Genomic DNA, 405 nt, shown 5'->3' on the forward strand with positions numbered 1-405 from the left:
AGACAGGGTCCTGCTAAGTTGCTTAGAGCAATTGCTGAGGCTGGCCTGAAACTTGCAATCCTCCTGTCTCAGCCTCCCTAGTCGCTGGGATTGCAGATATACCTTGTCCGGTTTCACAGCAGCATTTTCTTTTTATTTATTTATTTATTTATTTATTTATATTTATTTATTTTATTTTATTTTATTTATTTTTTTTTATTGTTGGTTGTTCAAAACATTACATAGTTCTTGATATATCATCTTTCACACTTTGCTTCAAGTGGGTTATGAACTCCCATTTTTAGCCCATATACAGATTGCAGAATCACATCAATTACACATCCATTGATTTACATATTGCCATACTAGTGACTGTCATGTTCTGCTACCTTTCCTGTCCTCTACTATCCCCCCTCCCCTCCCCTC

This window comes from Marmota marmota, unplaced genomic scaffold (assembly GCF_001458135.2).
Source record: "Marmota marmota marmota unplaced genomic scaffold, marMar, whole genome shotgun sequence".
In the NCBI taxonomy this organism is placed as follows: domain Eukaryota; kingdom Metazoa; phylum Chordata; class Mammalia; order Rodentia; family Sciuridae; genus Marmota; species Marmota marmota.